The sequence below is a fragment of the Pristiophorus japonicus genome, chromosome 2 (assembly GCF_044704955.1).
Source record: "Pristiophorus japonicus isolate sPriJap1 chromosome 2, sPriJap1.hap1, whole genome shotgun sequence".
Taxonomy (NCBI): domain Eukaryota; kingdom Metazoa; phylum Chordata; class Chondrichthyes; family Pristiophoridae; genus Pristiophorus; species Pristiophorus japonicus.
This window is the reverse complement of record NC_091978.1, coordinates 195,753,381-195,773,864: the sequence shown is the minus strand read 5'-3', so window position 1 is coordinate 195,773,864 and position 20,484 is coordinate 195,753,381. Positions and strand designations below refer to the sequence as shown.

The following is a 20,484-nucleotide window of genomic DNA, read 5'->3' as shown; positions in this document are numbered from 1 at the left end:
GAGAGAGAAACAGAATTACTGTTCCAAGTCGGTGCCCTTTCATCAGAACTGGAAAAAGTTAGAAATTTAACAGATTTTAAGCAAGTGTCGGGACAAGGAATGGGGGAGGGGAGGAAAAAACAAAAGGGAAGGTCTGTGATAGAGTGGAAGGCAGGAGAGGTTCATTAAAAAAGGTATAATAGTACAAAGCAAAGGGAGATGGTAATGGGACAAGTTAAGAAACAAAGATGAGTGTAGAAGAGGTGTAAATGGGAATGGCAGAATCATCAACAGCTGCCATCTGAAAAAATAGGGGCAGAGATTATGATTTGAAATTATTTGACTCGATATTGAGTCCAGAAGGCTGTAAAGTGCCTAATCAAAAGATGAGGTGCTGTTCCTCGAGCTTACGTTGAGCTTCGTTGGAATAGTTAAGAGGCCGATGACAGAGAGGTGCGAGTGGGAATTAAAGTGATAGGTGACCGGAAACTCGGGGTCATGCTTACGGACTGAACGGAGGTGTTCCGCAAAGCGGTCACCCAATCTGCGTTTGGTTTCCCCAATGTAGAGGAGACCGCATCGTGAGCAGCGAATACAGTATACTAAAATGCAGGAAGTACAAATAAATCGCTGTTTCACCTGGAAGGAATGTTTGAGGCCCTGGACAAAGGGAAGGGAGGAGGTAAAAGGGTAGGTTTTCCATCTGCTGCATTTGCATAGGAAGGTGCCGTGGGAAGAGAAAGGGATGTTGGGGGTTGATTGAGGAGTTGACCAGGGTGTCATGGAGGGAATGGTCCCTTTGAAATGCTGAAATTCTAGACCCATCTTTTGTTTCTTTACCATCTCCTTTTGCTTTGTACAATCATCCCTTTTATCATTTAATCTCTCTTGCCTTCCACTCTCTCGCAGACCTTCCCTTTTGTTCTTTCTCCCCACTCCTCCCCCGCATCCCCGCTTGCCCTGCCCCTGCACTTGCTTACAATCTGTTACATCCCTAACTTTTTTCAGTTCTGACAAAATGTCATCGACCTGAAACGTTAACTCTGTTTCTCTCCCCACAGATGCTGCCTGACCTGCTGAGTATTTCCAGCATTTTCTATTTTATTTCAGATTTCCAGAACCCACAGTATTTTGCTTTTGCCTCGGGAGACGAGGAGAATTATTTTTAAGCAGGAACATATGATCTGGAATGCACTACTTGAAAGGCAAATTTAATAGTAACTTTCAAAAGGGAATTGGATGTATACTTAGACCTATAGAAATAGAATCATAGAAATTTACGGCATTGATGGAGGCCATTTGGCCCATCATTTCTATCCTGGCCGAAAAAGAGCTATCCAGCCTAACCCTCTTTCCAGCTCTTCATCTGTAGCCCTATACATTACAGCACTTAGTGCATATCCAAGCACTTTTTAAATGCGTTGAAGGTTTCTGCCTCCACCACCCTTTTGGGCAGCAGAAAAGGAAACAGTTACAGGGCTACAGGGAAAGAGCAGGGTAATAAGATTAATTGGATAGCTCTTTCAGAGAGCCTGTACACACACAATAGGCCAAATGGCCTCCTTCTATATTGTATGATTCTATGATTCTAAATCAGGGTCCCATCTGCCTATTCAAATGAATGTGAAATATTTTACGGCACTACTCAAAGATGAATAGGGAGTTCTCCAGGCATTCTGGCCAACATTCCTCTCTCAACCAACACCACAAAAAAAAAACAAATTGGCTGACCGTTCATTTCATTGCGATTTGTGGTACGTTGTTTGTGTAGAATTGCTGCCATATCTGCCTATAGCAACCATCACTGCATTTGAAAGTAATTCTTGGTGTGAAGTGCTTTGAGCCATTTTGACTTGATAAGGTGTCAAGTATATTATTATTAAAAAGGATTTTCTTTCTACCAGAGGAACTGTAGCTGCTACTACAAAAGGTACCTCTAGATGGCAGTAGTGCACAATAGTTGAAAAAATATCAAGCACATTTTATTCGACAGATCTGTGCAATAACACAGAGATCTGCATCATTACTCTAAATGGGGTGGTGCATTTTGCCGGTCATAAATGCATTTGCAACTGTGAAGCGATTATCATGAAATCTCTCTCAGTATTTGTACTACTGTTAGGGAGCATGTGAAGTGACATCTTTATCTCAACTTCAGCCGAGAAATGCGAAGGAGGGAAGCAGCTGTTGGGGAGGGGGGGGGTGGATAGCACTGTATCGCACGAGTCCAGGTGAAGTGCTGCAGCTGATGAGCGAACACCTGTGATACACTATTAAGACGCATGCTGGCGAAATTTCTACATATTTGTTTTTCCCTCCCAAAGGATCTTGTAAGACATAATTAAATCAACTTGATTTATAGAACTATCTGGAATTTATTCCAAAAGAAAGCAGAGTCCCACAGTGGCCAGGAGTTAAAATTTTTCCGTATCCAATCTTTCCAATTCTTTGTCAGATCACAAACGCCAGAGGTCACCTTGCACACATCAAGGATCACCCTGCGCTAATGCTCTTAGCCAAAAGGCCTAGAGCCCAAGCACCGTTCCTGGAAGTACTGCAATACCAGGTTCGTGCCATGGAGGTGGATGGGTCAGCAACCCCACCCACCTTCTATTTCCAAAAAGCACAGGAGAACCACCTTCCTGATCCAGGGAGAACCACTTTGGGGTCATGGTTACTCCCCTGTCAGGTCAGTTACGCATGATCTTAGCTAAAAGGCCGAGAAGCGATATATTTGCTGCAAATTTTCACCTGTATAAACAGGGCAGTGATAATGCTGCAGTCATTTAAACCTGAAACAATACCAACCTTGAAGCTATCTATGTTCAGCATTCACCAAAAATAATTGTATGAAGAAATTATACCCATATAATTCCCCCCCCCCCCCCCAATTATTTTCAGTGCCAAAATATGTTTGAAGAATATTGAAGTGTTGTGGGATTGCACTGGGCAGTAACAGTATTCCTCATACACAACAAATAAAATGAAACTCTTGAGAAGAAAAACTGTAAAATGCTGAAAATGCAAAGCAGAGATATCAGCAACGGAAAGCGAAAGGAACAGCTTGCGGCATGTTATCTGTTTCAGATGCTGCAGGACCTGCTCTGAATTTACAGCATTTTCTGTTCTTTTTTTCTGCATAGTATATAATGAATTGGTTAGAGATTCCTAATAAAAACTGAACGGAACAATTTGCTTCAGAAACATTAAGACTGTAGGCTTACTTTGAAATAAATCCCTCATTGCCTGCAGGCACACAGAGCAGTGCTGCATGTTTAAACACACCCTGCCTCCTGGTCAGGAAGCTATGCAATTTGTAGGGCGATCAAGCCCAATAGAGAACAAAAGACACAATAAAATACATGTAAAAAATGTATTACAGCGCACACTTATTTCAATTGAACCTATTTGGTGTTCTACATTGTAATCAATGATATATATTTCAGGGAATGTAATAACCCGAGGGATTGTGTCACTCTGCATGCTAACTACTTCTGCTGCACTGAAGTCATTTATCATTATGTAACTCTGAGATCTACAGTAATATTTCTGCTATGCACCACTAAATATGATCAGAGCAGCATTTTTTCCCCTGTTTATTTGCAGAAATCACCAATAAAATGGTCTCAGTGCTTTGTGTTATGCTCAACAGCCTCATCCTTCTTTGTGATACTGTACTAGAATTCACACTTCTGTTCAGATATATATCTCCTATTCTGCTCCTGCATGTGTAAAGTCCTGTCCCCTCAGTACAGATTCACACGAGGCATGTAGTGAAGTCAAGGTCACTTTGGACCTACACCTTTATTTCACAGCTTTGGAATGCTGCACTTGCCTGAGACCTGTCCTTATATACCTGTCTCTTGCAAGTGCACCCCTGGTGGTAAGGTATGCTGGTGGTTACAGGTCATATCTTATTACAGTCATGTATAGCATGTTAGGATACAGTTATATATAATAATGTAAGAAACATGACATCACCCTCCCCCATGGTCTTATTGTCTTTATAGGTTCAGTCTCTCAGGTGGTCTATGCTCTCGCGTGGAGTGTCTGAGTTGTGGTTCAGTTGTTTGCCTTGGTGTCTGTTTTTCTTTGGGTGTGGTTGCTGGTATCTCATCTGGCTGTCTGTTTCGATTGGTGTGATTGTTGTTGACTCGCCTGGGCTGTCTGTTGGGATTGCCCTTTCCTCAGGTTGTTCCCTCTGTCTGTCCACCAGGTGTGGTGTGAGTGCCACATTGTAGTCTGCCTCTGGTTCCGCAGTGTTGTTGGTAAATCTGCTTTTGACTTGGTCTACATGCCTCCGGCAGGTTTTGCCATTGTCCATTTGTACTACCAGTAGCCTGTTTCCTTCCTTGCCCGTTACTGTCCCTGCAAGCCATTTGGGACCCCTGCCATAGTTTAGTACAAACACTTTGTCCCCTATCTCATTCCATCTCCCCCTCGAATTTCGGTCATGGTACTTAGTCAGCTTATGGCGCTTTGCCTCAATGATTTCATGCATGTCTGGGAGGTTTAATGAGAGCCTTGTTTTTAAAGTCCTTTTCATCAACAGTTGTGCGGGGGGGGGGTAATCCTAGTCAGTGAGTGCGGATGAGATCTGTATGCCAGCAGCAGTCACGACAGGCGACCCTGCAGCGTGGGACTTTGGATTTTAAGCATGCCTTGTTTAATGATTTGCACTGCTCTCTCCGCCTGACCGTTGGAGGTCGGCTTGAACGGTGCCGTCTTGATGTGATTTATGCCGTGGTCAATCATAAAGTCTTGGAATTCTGCGCTGGTGAAGCACGGACCATTGTCACTGACCAATGTGTCAGGGATTCCATACGTTGCAAACATGGTTGCGAGGCTCTCCACAGTGGTGGAGGTTGTGCTCGAGTTTAAAATGGTGCATTCGATCCACTTTGAAAATGCATCTAAAACTACGAGGAACATTTTGCCCATGAATGGGCCTGCATAGTCTACGTGCACCCGCGACCACGGTTTGGTAGGCCAGGGCTAGGGGCTCAGTGGAGCCTCCCTGGGGGCATTGCTGAGTTGGGCACAAATGGTGCACCTTCCGACGCAGAGCTCCAAGTCCACGTCAATACCAGGCCACCAGACGTGGGATCTGGCTATGGCCTTCATGAGAACGATCCCCGGGTGCTCGCAGTGGAGCTCCCGGACAAATGCCTCTCTGCCTCGCAGAGGCATGACTACTCGGCTGCCCCACATCAGGCAGTCTGCTTGTAGTGATAGCTCATGCATGCGCCTGTGAAAGGGTTTTAATTCCTTGGGGCAGGCATCGCGAGTCTCTGCCCAGTCACCGGTTAGGACACATCTTTTTATTAAGGATAATGTGGGGTCGCTGGCCGTCCAGGCTCTGATTTGGCGAGCCGTCATGGGCGAACCTGTGGACTCAAAGGCATTGATTGCCATGACTATCTCACGGTCCTGTTCGTCAGACCCTTCCGTGGTCACCAGGGTTGGCCTGCTGAGCGCGTCGGCACAGTTGTCTGTGCCTGGTCTGTGCCTTATTGTGTAGTCGTAGGACGCCAGCATGAGTGCCCACCGTTGAATTCGCGCCGAGGCGTTGGCATTTATTGCCTTGCTCTCGGATAGGAGGGACATGAGGGGCTTGTGGTTGGTTTCTAATGCTAACTTGGCCCCGAGAAGGTATTGGTGCATCTTTTTGACATCGTACACGCGTGCGAGCGCCTCCTTCTCTACCATTCCATACCCGCGCTCCGCCCGCGAAAGTGACCTGGAGGCATAAGCTATGGGTTGTAATTTGCCCGGACTGTTGACATGTTGCAAAATGCACCTGACCCCATACACTGACGCATTGCATATGAGAACTAGCTTTTTACCTGGGTCAAAGAAAGTCAAAACACTGTTGGAACACAGAAGGTTGCGTGCCTTATTGAAGGCACGTTCCTGGGCGTCCCCCCAAAACCAATCGCACCCCTTCCTGAGTAGCACGTGGAGAGGCTCCAGCAACATGCTTAAGTTCTGCATAAAGTTCCCAAAGTAATTGAGTAGCCCGAGAAAGACGCGCAGTTCTGAGACATTCCGGGTCCTGGGTGCCAGGCGAATTGCTTCTGTTTTGGACTCTGTTGGGCGGATTGCATCAGTGGCAATCCTTCTGCCCAAAAATTCAACCTCGGGTGCGAGAAACAGGCACTTGGATTTCTTGACTCGTAGGCCTATCCGATCCAACCGCTTTAGTACTTCCTCCAAATTACGGAGATGGGAGTCGGTGTCCCTGCCCGTGATAAGTATGTTGTCTTGAAATACAACCGTCCCCGGGATGGACTTGAGCAGACTCTCCATGTTGCGCTGGAATATGGCAGCTGCCGGCCTGATGCCGAATGGGCATCGATTGTACATGAAAAGGCCTTGATGTGTGTTGATGGTGGTGAGTAGCTTGGATTCCTCGGTCAATTCTTGCGTCATTTACACAGATGTGAGGTCTAATTTTGAGAAAAGTTTACCTCCAGCCAATGTGGCAAATAAGTCCTCCGCTCTGGGCAGCGGGTACTGGTCCTGTAGGGAGACTCTGTTTATTGTAGATTTGTAGTCCCCACAGATTCGTACGGATCCATCAGGCTTCATGACTGGGATGATGGGACTTGCCCAGTCGCTAAATTCCACAGGTGATATAATGCCTTCCCGCAGAAGTCTGTCTCGTTCCGTGTTCAATCTTTTCCCTCATCACATAGGGTACAGCTCTGGCCTTGTGATGGACCGGTCTAGCACCCTGTGTGATGTAGATTTTGACTTTGGCCGTTTTGAAAGTGCCCACACCTGGTTGAAAGAGATGTTTAAATCGCTTTATAACTGTTGAGCAGGAGGTCCGTTACTCTAATGACATGGCATGGACATCATCCCATTTCCAGTTTAATTTTGCCAGCCAGCTTCTCCCCAGCAGTGCTGGGGGGTCTCCGGGGACAATCCACAGGGGAAGTCGGTTCACTGTCCCTTTGTGTGTGACAGAGAGCATGGCGCTGCCGAGGACTGGTACGATTTCTTTGGTATAGGTCCTTAGTGTGGTGTCGACCCTTGTGAGTTTTGGTCTGACTCTTTTATGCGGCCACAGTTGTTCAAATTGTTGAGCGCCCATGAGAGATTGACTCGCTCCCGTATCCAGCTCCATGTTGACAGGTATCCCGTTGAGTAGGACCCTCATCATTATAGGAGGCATCCTGTTGTAGGAGCAGCGGCCATTGATCGTGTTGACCCGCTGTACACCGGTGTCCCAGGTATTGTCCCCACCATCTTCTGGTCCGCTTTCCGACCCATCCGATTCGTATACCAGCCGAGCTGCCTTTTTTTTGCACATGCGGGCCAAATGCCCTGTATATTCACAATTTCTGCAAACAGCCTGCTGAAATTGACATCCCCTTGACAAGTGCCCACCCCCACACCTCCAGCACAGACCTGTTCCATTGTTCAAAGAGTTCCCAAAGAATGAGCTGCGTCTGGCTGATCTCTCTTGAGCTTCTCTCAGTTTGTAGTTGATTGCTCGCATTGTGGGTTGATGAGGTGTGAACGGCCGTTCCTGTGGCCCTTGATGGCTTCTGCCTGCTGTCGAGAACCTGTTCTCCCGGTTTTGTCTGTGTGTGGGGGTAGCAGCTTGTTTAGTGCTGTGAACTTCTTCTTCCGATATTTTGTTAGTTGTCGTACCTGCATTGTAAATCAACCTCGTTTCTTCTTCCCCTACCAAGAATGTCTGTGCAACCAGTGCTGCTGCCTCTAAGGTCAGATTCTTGGTCTCTATGAGCTTTCGGAATATGCCTGCATGGCCTATTCCTTCGATGAAAATGTCTCTCAGCATTTCTCTCCTCAGTTCTTCGGAGAACTCACATAAACTAGCCAACCTCCGAAGTTCCGCCACGAAGTCAGGTATGCTCTGGCCCACACAGCGTCTGTAGTTGTAGATCCTGTGTCTGGCCATGTGTAGGCTGCTCGCTGGCTTCAGGTGATCTCTTACCAGTGTGCTCAATTCTTCAAATGACTTGCTTGCTGGTTTCTTGGGTGCCAACAGATCCTTCATTAAAGCGTATGTTTTCGAGCCACAGCTGGTCAAGAGATGGACTCTTCTCTTGTCTGCCTTATCGTCACCTAACCAGCCTTTGGTTACAAAGCTTTGCTGGAGCCTTTCTATAAAATCCTCCCAATTGTCTCCCGCATTGTACTTATCATCTGCTCCGTTGTTCGCCTTTCTGTGGATTCTGTAATCCCGTAACCCATCGCCACTGTAAAGTCCTGTCCCCTCAGTATAGATTCACACGAGGCATGTAGTGAAGTCAAGGTCACTCTGGACCTGCACCTTTATTTCACAGCTCTGGAATGCTGCACTTGCCTGAGACCTGTCCTTATATCCCTGTCTCTTGCAAGTGCACCCCTGGTGGTAAGGTATGCTGGTGGTTACAGGTCATATCTTATTACAGTCATGTATAGCATGTTAGGATACAGTTATATATAATAATGTAAGATACATGACAGCATGCTATGGAATAAATGCTTTTACAGGTCTGCTGCTGAATTATGTCCTCTAATTTTATGCAGAAGAAAATTAGAGGCATGATACATAGGATTTGCCAAGCAGCTTACTGAAGAACACAAAATCAATCTACAGCTATACCTCTCTTTGCGGTGAAGGATACAGCTGAATAAACTAGTGGTAATTTGTTCTGCTCTATCAGTAGCTGTTTAGTAAGCAGAGAGTGCATGCTAGCAGAAACGATAAAATGACTGAAGTTCTATTGAAGGCGCTTTTCCGATAATAATCCACTAACACCATTCTTTTTCTCTCCCTGGGGTTTCTTTGATTCCTGGAGGTTCTTGCTTCCTTATGCATGAGAAGGTGCCATAAAGGTACACACATTTTGCTGTGACCTCTACCTCACAAAAATCTAACTTTGCTCCAGCAGACCTGACAAGCTTACCAATCAGTACAGGGTATAACAAAAGACATTTCACTGGATATCATTTATGATTTGAATACTAATCTTTTACTTGAGTAACTGGGAGTCACTGCAATTAGGACAACAACATGTTTTTGCTTTTTCTAGGGGGTGGAAGGAGCACAATAAATGTATGGATGCGCTTATTTGCACTAGCAAAATGCTCTGATTGGCTCTCCATGATCACATGACCTGATTGCTGATTGGTCCCCTAGCAGTTTCTCTGGAATATGTAATTAGAACCTCCCAAGTTCTGAGTGACTTTGCAAAGTGTAATTTGAGCCATTCTGACTGCCGATAGGATAGAGCTAACCCATCCCAGCCAAGTTCCTGACCCCTCCCAGCCCAAGTTCATGCCTCCCTAGCCTAAGTTCCTTTCCTATCCCAGCCCAAGTTAGAATATAAGAAATAGGAGCAGGAGTAGGTCACTTGGCCCCTCAAGCCTGCTCCGCCATTTAATAAGATCATGGCTGATCTGATCATGGCCTCAGCTCTACTTCCCTGCCTGCTCCTCATAAACCCTTTATTCTCTTATCACTCAAAAATCTGTCTATCTCCGCCTTAAATATATTCAATGACCCAGCCTCCACAGCTCTCTGGGGCAGAGAATTCTATAGATTTACAACTCTCTGAGAGAAGAAATTCCTCCTCATCTCAGTTTTAAATGGGCGGCCCCTTATTCTGAGACTATGTATCCTGCTTTTAGTTTCCCCTATGAGTGGAAATATCCTCTCTGCATCCACCTTGTCGAGCCCCTCATTATCTTACATGTTTTGATAAGATCATCTCTCATTCTTCTGAACTCCAATGTGTATAGGTACAACCTACTCAATCTATCTTCATAAGTCAATCCCGTCATATCCGGAATCAACGTGGTGAACCTTCTCTGAACAGTCTCCAATGTAAGTGTATCCTTCCTTAAATAAGGAGACCAAAACTGTATGCAGTACTCTAGGTGTGGCCTCACCAATACCCTGTACAGTTGTAGCAGGATTTCTCTGCTTTTATACTCTATCCCCCTTGCAATAAAGGCCAACATTTAATTTGCCTTCCTGATTACTTGCTGTACCTGCATACTCACTTTTTATGTTTCATGCACAAGGACCCCCAGGTCCTTCAGTACTGCAGCACTTTGCAATTTTTCTCCATTTAAATTATAATTTGCTTTCTATTTTTTCTGCCAAAGTGGATAACTTCACATTTTCCCACATAATACTCCATCTGCCAAATCTTTGCCCACTCATTTAGCCTGTCTATATCCCTTTGCAGATTTTTTGTGTCCTCCTCACAATTTGCTTTCCCACCCATCTTTGTATCATCAGAAAACTTGGCTACATTAGACTTGGTCCCTTCATCCAAGTCATTAATATAAATTATAAATAGTTGAGGCCCCAGCACCGATCCCTGCGGCACCCCACTAGTTAATGTTTGCCAACCGGAAAATTACCCATTTATCCCGACTCTCTATTTTCTGTTAGTTAGCCAATCGTCTACAGAAACATAGAAACTCTGGGCTCAATCTTCCCCAGTGATTTGCACCGTTTTTTTGGAACAGGCCGCTCTTTTTAGCCTATATTGAAAAACCACAGTTTCCCCAATCAATTTACACCAGTGTAACTCAGTTAGTTACGATTTTTTTAGGGCAGTTTTTTTTACAGCCAAAGGGGGCCACCTACGCCAATTAGAGAAGTTTGGCCAGATGAGAGTTACTCCAGTTCTACTTAGGCCAGCGTATGTGGCCTCTGCTGAAAAACCTTTCCTAGAGTTAAGGAAATTGGCGCAGCAGATGCCCGGACACATTAAAAGAACTGAAAAACACATAACAGCAACTTACCTCCAACCCCGCTCGAAGGCTGTCCAGTCCCATTCTCGGTCCCTTGTTCTAGGGAGAGAGAGAGAGAGAGAGAGAAAGAAATTAGAATTGTGATCCTGGAGATCGTGAATGGGACTGGACCGGGAGAATGGGGATCAAGAATGGGACTGGACCGGGCGGGGTTGGAGGTAAGTTGCTGCTATTGTCTTTTTCAATTCTTTTGATGCTTTGGGAGCTGGCTGTATGCTTCAGCTCACATTGTGTCCCTGGTTATCATGGTAAGCCCGATCTTTGTGGCGCAGATCAAGGCTCTACACCCAAAACTAAAGATCGGGTTAGGCCATGCCAAAATGAAGAAATCCAACTTAGAATCTCTTTTTTTGGCGTTCTTAGGCCCTAAAAAATTGGGCATAACTCTTCAAGTATGCCAAAAAAATGTTTTGGGGAAAATTGAGCCCATAGAAAATAGGAGCAGTAGTAGGCCATTCTGCCCTTCGACTCTGCACCACCATTCAATATGATCCTCTATCTCACCATATTCCCGCTTTTTCCCCATACTCCTTGATGCCTTTTGTTCTAGAAATCTATCTATCTCCCTCTTAAATATATTCAGTGACTTGGTCTCCACAATCTTCTGTGGTAGAGAATTCCACAGGTTCACCACCCTCTGAGTGAAAAAATTTCTCCTCATCTCGGTCCTAAATTTCCTACCCCGTATCCTGAGACTGTGACCCCTTGTTCTAGACTTTCCAGCCAGGGAAAACATCCTCCCCGCATCCAGTCTATCCAACCCACATAATTTTATATGTTTCAATGAGATCCCCTCTCATTCTTCTATACTTTAGTGAATACAAGCCTAGTTGACCAAATCTCTCCTCATATGACAGTCCTGCCATCCCAGGAATCAGTCTGCTGAACATTTGCTGCACTCTCTCTATGGCAAGTATATCTTTTCTTAGGTAAGGAGACCAAAACTGCACACAATACTCCAGGTACGGTCTCACCAAGGCCCTGTATAACTTTAGTAAGACATCCTTGCTCCTGTACTCAAATCCTCTTGCAATGAAGGCCAACATACCATTGGCCTTCCTAACTGCTTGCTGCACCTGCATGTTTGCTTTCAATGACTGGTGTACAAGGACACCCAGGTCCTTCTGTCATCGACACTTCCAATGCTAATATATTCTTCATCATCATCATAGGCAGTCCCTTGAAATCAAGGAGGACTTGCTTCCACTCTTAGCATGAGTTCTTAGCTGGCGGTACAGTCCAATACGAGAACCACAGTCTCTGTCACAGGTGGGACAGACAGTAGTTGAAGGAAAGGGTGGGCGGGGAGTCTGGTTTTCCGCACGCTCCTTCCGCTGTCTGCGCTTGATTTCTGCATGCTCTTGGCGACGAGACTCGAGGAGCTCAGCGCCTTTTTTAAATAGGGGCATTACATTTGCGGTTTTGCAATCCGCTGGGACCGCCCCAGAATCCAGAGAATTTTGGTAGATTACAACCAATGCATCCACTATCTCTGCAGTAACTTCTCTTAAGACCCTAGGATGTAAGCCATCAGGTCCAGGGGACTTGTCCACTGTAGGGTGTTCATTTTCCACTCTACTTTGATTCATAGACCTCAGAAATTACAGGAAGGACTCCACATAACACAAAGTTTAGGCTTAAACCCAACTGTTAGTTTATTCCATAAAAAACAATTAAAAATGAGAGAACAAGACTTTTTAGAGATTGATCGAAGACATACAATCACCCATCCAGCCAGTTGCTGCTCTTGTAGATTGTAGGCTCATTTGACCTGCTGTTCTGAGGTGTTTCTTCGACCTGTTGTTCCTCTCCTCTGTTCCTCTCCAATGTTCCGAGCTCTTGTTCTCAGCTCTTACATATATATCCATATATACCTCCTGCTGGCTGCTTGTCAGTTAATGTGTCTGGATAAGTCTTGATGGCTGTGATGATGCGTCTGGATCTGTTTGGATGGCCACAATTTGCACACGGAATCGACAGGGCAAAAGATAACTTCTTATCTTTTGTGCCCCGTTATCCAAAAATGCACGCCTTGTGGGATCCTTTGTTGTCCTGGGTTTTCGTAGACTTGTAGTCTCCATAGGGAACTGATTTTCCCCTCCAGCCAATTAATCCATGGGCTCCTCTGCTTGATTGTATCAAACTCTTTGTCTCGATGTTTAATCGGGTCTCGCTCCTGACCGCAGAAATTGCACTAATCAGTTATGAGTCACAACCAGCCCTGGGCTGGCGCCCTTTTTCCAGTCTAACAGTCCCAAAGGTTTTCTTTTAAACCATCGTGAAATGTGTAAACCTTACACTTCTTCCCCCTTCCCCCTAAACTCAGAGACATTACTCTAGGTGGCTTCTTCTTTTCCATAAGCCTTTTGGGTATATTGGAGTCTTCAGTCAAATCTCCAGATTACCTACTTTTTACAACAAAACAATGTTTGGCCTTAATCCATCTGACTTCAGTTTATACTTTTACAAACACTTTGGCCTTTGTTCATTTTAATAACCCTTCAAGATTCCCTTGTCTTTTGCTTTAATTTACAGGACAAAATGAATAGATACAACACTATTACCAACTGTACAATTGCTAACAAGTGTGATACGATTCGAACTTAGGGGGATCTCAATATTGAGTCCCATATCCCATCATGTAGGGGCAATCATTTCCTCGATTTCCTCCCTTACTTTTTTGTTCTTTTGGTGTAACGTGTAATAATGTTTGTGGGACCGCTCGATGTTCTTTAATAATTCAGTCAAATGTTTGGGTAACGGCGGGATATCGTATCTAAAACGCGATATGTATCCCTGGAGGTTCGGTAACGTATCGTTGACTGTAATACTGATAATTCCTTTCTCAGACCACAAACTTATCATTTCTTGTGCTACTTGTGGTTTGAAACAAAAGGTAGAATTTTTCACTGGGCACCGTGTCATGATGTACTCTATACTGACTTTCGCTGGTGGTGACACAGTATGTCCCGTTTCCCTTGTACACAACCTGTGGCGGGACACGGTTGTGAGCTGTCACTTCCATGCTACAACTTATAGGCTGCCCGTCCCCGTACTTAAACCCACATACCGGCTGGTCGAAAGGATTCAGATGATAGGGGCACAATACCACATGTGTACCTCCTCTCTGACATCCCTCCAGACAAGCATGGGTTATTGAGTCTCCTAATTTCATCACATGCTGAGGGGTTTTATGATGCTTCACATGTATCCCGTTCCAAATTACCCCAATGTTTTCCACCCGGTATACCGATACGGGTCGTTGTGACTGATCCATCACTGGTATTCTAAGCACTATCCCCATTATAGACTGTTTACTCTGACCACAGTTGACCGGGACTGGGTACGCTTCGGAGGCTGACTTTAGCTGGCACAAATTCAGGAGGTTATTGTAGACACTCAAAGCTTTTAGGTGCTACTGACCCACGATGGTACGTGGCCTTGTTTTAAATCCTCTAAATGACTGCGTCCTTCATTTAACAACCAAGCCCCGTACATGACACACGCGTCATTCTGAGCAGCTTGATCTGACGCGTTTCTACCCTCTATTAAGACGTTGATGGTCTGAACGTGTGTCTCCACCTCAGCTACCAACTGCTTCAAATGGATTGTCATAACCTGGTTCTCCTGTAGTTTGTGACTCTCTATGTCACTACCCTCCCCCAGTATTTTCTTTAACTGGTCCCTTAAGGTATTCACATGGACTTGCAACTGCTTGTTGTCTACACTATTGACCAGTGATGCCCCAGTATTAAACGCCGTAGCCACATCATTCATCAGTCCCCTTTTTCGTCTCCCCCAGCCTTTCTGGCTGTTGTTTATCGGTTTGTATGCTTCCCCCTGACTTTTGTCCCCATAATTCTTCTGATAGAATTGCTTAAACATTTCTCTTAATAATCGTTCATATAACTTTTCTGTTTCTGGCGGGCACCACCGGGGTAATTGTAACTCTGTTAAATTCAGAATAACCGACGCTACTTCGTAATACGCAGTATGATACAACATTTTCCCTGTTGGGATTAACACCAGCCCCTTCTTAGGCCCGGGTGTTAGAACAGGACATGGAATTTCTTGGTTTGGAATCTCCAGTATTTTAGGGAGAGGTTTTAATCTGCTCGCGATCAGCTCGGTTGCATTGACTGTCTTTGGAGGGTTCAAGGTCACCCAAGAATCAAACCCCTGAGTCCAATACATACCCGGCAATTGCCATTGTCGTTTGAAAACAATCACCACACCTCCCCTGCACTTGTGGCTTAATCCAACCCTACAGACATAAATCCCTTGTTCCTCATTCCACCATTTCTCCCAACACAATTTCGCCCCTTCTTTTGTTCTCGTGGTCCGCCTGTTTGAACTATTACCCAATTTCTCCTATTCTGTGGATGCATTAATTTTCCTCCTGTCTGTTTTCCGTAACCACCACCACCCTTCCGTGGAGGTACTTCCTTTACATTCCAGACAAACTTGTCTACCCTCTTTCACCCATACCCTTCTGGTTGTGATGTTTACCCTTGGGCAGGACACACATACCTCCCCAAATTTACCCTCGGTTTGTCTGGAGTATTTGGTCGAATTTGACCTTAACCATCCTGGCCAACTCCCAGTGTGAGCATTGGCATTTGTGCCCTTGTTGCTCCATATGGCTCCCCCTTGAGCTATGGTGGGGCTGGTATCACCCATACACCCTTATGTAAGGAATGTCTCGGTATCTCCCGATCTCCCCATCCTGCTATAATCAGGGCCATCCACAGGCCTATCCACAACGTCCACTTCATCTCGTATCCCTGACTCGATTTGCTCCTGAAAAGACAAAATGAAAGAAATAACCCTGCTCTATGAGAGTCTCCCCCTCACAGGTCCTCCTTCAGTTATACACATATGTACATTTACATGATTTTAAATCACTGCTTTCCTCTTCCTTTATCCCGATGCTTGGGCTTTCGGGGACTCGAGCGTGGAGATGGAGGAGTCGTCCAGGGCACCCTAGGTCGTGGCACCCGACCATCCGTCTTAATGCTCCGTCCTTTACGTCTCCATCATCATCATCCCACAGCATTGGTGGAAGGCTTATATTAATCAAACTCATCACAGTTCCTTGGGCATTGGCCCATTTTTTACTTTTCTCTCCGGGTTTGTACAGCTTACATTTGTTTATGTGAAACCACTTTATTCGTTTTGGCAGCTGGATCGCATAGGCCATAGGGTTTGCTTTGTCTACAATGTTATATGGTCCTTTGTACAACGGTTCAAAAGCCCCAATTCTGGCATAATTCCTGATCATTACTGATCCCCTACCCTCCATTCCTGTGTAACCCAGGGTTCCAGCAGCAGTTTATTCTGCTGGTGCTGCCTGTCCATATTGTTAGCTGCTTCCCAATGCAGCCCCTTCAGAGTATCATACAGATCCCTGACAAACCTGTCCCGTGTGACCTCTTTAATCTGCGTTTTGGTCAGGACTGGTTCTAGGATATGGGCCGGAGTCCTCATTAATCTCACTGTCATCAGTGCATGTGGGGAGTGTCCCGTACTCTCAGAGAGACTGGCTCAGTGACTCATCAGTATTAGGGGCAGGATCTCATCCCATTTCTTCGGAGTATCTCCTATCTCCTTCAAAAGCTTCTTTTTTAAGGTCCGGTTTGTCCTTTCTACTGGACCTGATAATTGGGAGTTACATACCACATGCCATTTCCTTCTATTCCTAACAGCTTTCGGGTGGCCTGCATTATTGCTCCAATGAAATGACTCCCTTGATCAGATTCCAATATCGGGGCAGTCCCCATCGAGAGAATGCTTCTCGCTCTAGAATTTTTGCAGTGACTACTGCGGTGGCTGCGCTACAAGGAAAAGCTTCCACCCATTTCATGAAAAGATCTACTAACACCAGGCAATATTTATTGCCTCTGCCTGAGGTGGACAGTGGCCCAATGAAATCTATCTGTATAGACTGCCATGGCTCCTCTACCCTCCTCGTGTGTCCCAACGGAGCCTTCCCATCTGAGGACTTAACTCCTCGCCTAGCCGATATTGCTAAATACTCTGTACCGGAGTTACAAGTGAACATGGAGTCCGAACATATCGTGTAGGGAGTTGAGAATTCACTAAGGTGTGTGACTACATACGCTATGGCTGCCAGTTCGGCCTGCTGTACACTTAAAGTGTTGGGCAGCTTTATGGCTTTTTCTATCCCTGCCTCTGGATTGTAAATCCCACAGCCTGTTTTTCTCTCTCCATTTGTCACTGAATTAGACCCATCTACATAAATGTCTCTGCCTGTCAGGTGTTCCCCTGCACGGAATCCCACATCTACATCCCATACTCCTTCCACTGAACACATGTGAACTGCCCCCGGATAAACCAGGTTCGGGGCTAGCTTTGGTTCTCCTAGCCTTTCTACCTTCAGGTCTAAGTGAGCAAGCAACAATGTCCAGCGGGCAATCATGTTACTGCTCACTGTCCCATCTTTCATCCTACCGTCCAGTAACATTTGTGTCAGGGTGTGACAAGTCAATGGAGTCACTGTAGCTAACCCTGTGAGCGACCAAAAATGTTTTACTGCCCAAAAAGTTGCTAACAGATCTCGCTCGCAATTCGAAAAGCTCTTTTCTACTTCTGTGAGAACTCGGGAGGCATAGGCCACCGATCTCAGCTTGCCGTGTTGCTCCTGGAGTAAAACTGCACCGAAGCTGTCCCCAGTAACTGCTACCTCCAGACTAAAGTCCTGGTCCCCATTTATTGCTCCCAACATTGGTGCTGTCTGTAACACCTCCTTTAAATGAATGAAAGTTTCCTGACAACTCTCACTCCATTCCCACTCTATTCCTTTCCTAAGAAGCTTCAACAAAGAAGCTGCCATGGTTGCATATCCTTCAATAAATTCCCTGCAGTAACCCGTTATTCCCAGGAAAGACATTACCCCAGACATATCCTTAGGAATGGGTAGCTCCTGGACTGCCTTTCTCTTAGCTCCATCTATAGTTCTCTCTCCTGATCTAATGGTCAATCCTAGAAACTGCACCTCCTCTTAGCCAACTTGAGCTTTCTTTGCATTCACCTTAAAACCTGCTTCTTTTAACAAATGCAACAATTCACTCAATAATGGCCCGTGGTCCTCTGCAATTTCAGAGAATAACAACAAGTCATCTACCTATTGGACCAACCAATTCGGCTGACTAAAACCTTTTAGTGCCTCGGCCGTACTCTGGTGAAAGATTGAGGGACTGTTGTGAAACCCTTGTGGAAGACATGTCCACTTGTACTGCTGACCCTTAAAGATAAAGGCAAATTTATACTGGTCCTCCTGTCTCAGGGGAATGGAACAAAACCCGTTTGAAATGTCCAGCATGATAAAAGTTGTTGCGGCCGCAGGGATAATCCCTATCAAATCAGCTACCACTGCTACCGTGGGTGCACAGGCTGGAATATTTTTATTCAGGGCTCGGTAATTAATGGTGACCCTCCATGCGTTATCGGGCTTCTTTACTGACCATAGGGGTGAATTTATGTGTGTATCTATGATTCTTAACACACCTTATTCCACCAGAGAATTTATAACAGTTTCCAAATCGTTTTCTGCTTCACGGGGAAAATTATACTGTCATCGGGTCCGCATCTATCTTCATCTCTACCTTAGTTACTCTCCCACAATCATGCTTGTGCATTGCAAATGCATCTATATTCTCCCGTACATGCCCTTGATACCTGGCCGGAACGTTAGCGATTAATCTTTCTAAGTCATAATTCCCTTTCGGCTTCATTGTGCTGGTGCTGCCTTTATCTGTACTGTCCCTGGGAATCACTACGATCTCTCCCATTCTATCTACATTAACTGCCCCCCATCGACAATTGTTCTTCATATCCACTATGACGTGGTGTGCCAACATGTAGTCGGCCCCGAGAACTCCTGAACCGGGCTGTTCCCACTTCATTAAAATGCATTCCCACTTTGTTGTGTTAGGTCCTAATTCTATGGTTAAGGGTTTCGACACCGCCCCAGCCTGCTTGTTACCCGGAAAACCCGCCAGTGTAAATGGGACTCCGTTCGACCACGGGGAAGTGGTCGGATTCGGTGAGTGGACAACCGTGCTAGAGGCTCCTGCATCTACCACATACCTTCCCCGAACGGCTTCCACCTTTACATCTGCACATGGCCTGCCCCACTCATCATAGATGAGCGGACACAGGTACTCTGGCCGGACGCAACATCAAAGTGGGGGTGCTGATGCATTGGGTCCCTTTTCATCCACTGCAGCATCCAGCTTTCTTCCACCTGTACCCATAACCTGCTGTAATACATGTAAAGTCCTGTCCCTGCAGTACAGACTCACATGAGGCACATGCTGAAGTCAAGGTCACTCAGGACCTGCACCTTTATTACACAGCTCTTGAATGCCACACTTGCCTAAGACCTGTCTTAAAATACCTGTGTGGGACAGGTATCCAGTGTCTCCAGCAAGTGCACCCCTGGTGGTAAGGTAAGTTTGTGGTTACAGGTCATCTCTAGTTACAGTCATGTATAGCATGGTAAGATACAGTTATGTGCAGCAGTGTGAGATACATGACATCACCCTCCCTCAAGGTCTTATTGTCTTTATAGGTTCAGTCTCTCAGGTGGTCTATGCTCTCGCGTGGAGCGTCTTAGTTGTGATTCAGTTGTTTGCCTTGGTGCCTGTTTTTCTTTCGGTGTGATTGCTGATATCTCGCCTGGGCTGTCTGTTTCGTTCAGTATGATTGTTGGTATCTCACCTGGGTTGTCGGTTGGGATTGCCATTTCCTCAGGTTGTTCCCTCTGTCTGTCCACCAGGTGTGGTGTGAGTTCCACATTGTAGTCTGCCTCTGATTCAGCAGTGTTGTTGGTAAATCTACTTTTGACTTGGTCTACATGCCTCCGGCAGGTTTGGCCATTGTCCATTTGTACCACCAGTAGCCTGTTTCCTTCCTTGCCTGTTACTGTCCCTGCAAGCCATTTGGGACCCCTGCCATAGTTTAGCACAAACACTTTGTCCCCTATCTCATTCCACCTCCCCCCTCGAATTTCAGTCATGGTACTCAGTCAGCTTACGGTGCTTTGCCTCAACGATTTCATGCATGTCTGGGAGGATTAATGAGAGCCTTGTCTTTAAGGTCCGTTTCATCAATAGTTGCGCGGGGGGAACTCCAGTCAATGAATGTGGACGAGATCTGTATGCCAGCAGCAGTCGCGACAGGCGGCCCTGCAGCGTGGAACCTTGGATTTTGAGCATGCCTTGTTTAATGATTTGCACTGCTCGCTCCACCTGGCCGTTGGAGGCCGGCTTGAACGGTGCCGTCTTGACGTGATTTATGCCGTGGTCACTTATAAAATCTTGGAATTCTGCACTGGTGAAGCACGGACCATTATCACTGACCAAAATGTCAGGAATTCCGTGCGTTGCAAACATAGTTCCAAGGCCCTCCACAGTGGTGGAGGTGGTTCTCAAGTTTAAAATGGTGCATTCAATCCACTTTTAAAATGCATCTACAACCACGAGGAACATTTTACCCATGAATGGGCCTGCATAGTCTACGTGCACCCGCGACCACGGTTTGGTGGGCCAGGGACAGGGGCTCAGGGGGGCCTCCCTGGGGGCATTACTGAGTTGGGCACAAATGGTGCACCGTCGGACGCAGAGCTCCAAGTCCGTGTCAATGCCAGGCCACCAGACGTGGGATCTGGCTATGGCCTTCATGAGAATGATCCCC

The 20,484-nt window shown here is 45.9% G+C and overlaps 1 pseudogene; it reads right to left on the bottom strand.

The window, feature by feature from the left end:
* Window positions 1-2,508: 2,508 nt before the first annotated feature.
* LOC139252368 (U2 spliceosomal RNA) lies at window positions 2,509-2,709 on the bottom strand (annotated as a pseudogene).
* Between the last annotated feature and the right edge of the window lie 17,775 nt (window positions 2,710-20,484).